Genomic DNA, 402 nt, shown 5'->3' with positions numbered 1-402 from the left:
GGGGGGGGGGGGGGGTTGCCCGTGAGCACACCTGTGCTGATACATTGCAGCATAAAACAATGTCCACAGTGCAATAAATATGCATTTGTCATGGCTACACTAGACTATTGCAATGATTTATTATATGGGTGTCCAAATACTTCTTTAAAAAGTCTTCAGTTAATCCAAAATGCTGCTGCCAGAGTCTTAACTGGAGTTAGTGGGAGAGATCATATCTCTCCAGTTTTAGCTTCTCTCCATTGGCTCCCTATCTAGTCCAGAGTTGAATTCAAAATATTACTTTTAACCTACTTTGTACAAAGCACCCAACAACCTAGCTTGATTGTATATACAAGATCTTATTGTCTCATATCTTCGTAACAGAGCACTTCGCTCTCAGACTGCAGGCTTACTCATGGTCCC

The sequence above is a fragment of the Nematolebias whitei genome, chromosome 1 (assembly GCF_014905685.2).
Source record: "Nematolebias whitei isolate Nwh7 chromosome 1, NemWhi1, whole genome shotgun sequence".
NCBI classification, from domain to species: domain Eukaryota; kingdom Metazoa; phylum Chordata; class Actinopteri; order Cyprinodontiformes; family Rivulidae; genus Nematolebias; species Nematolebias whitei.
Note: the sequence above shows the minus strand (reverse complement) of the source record.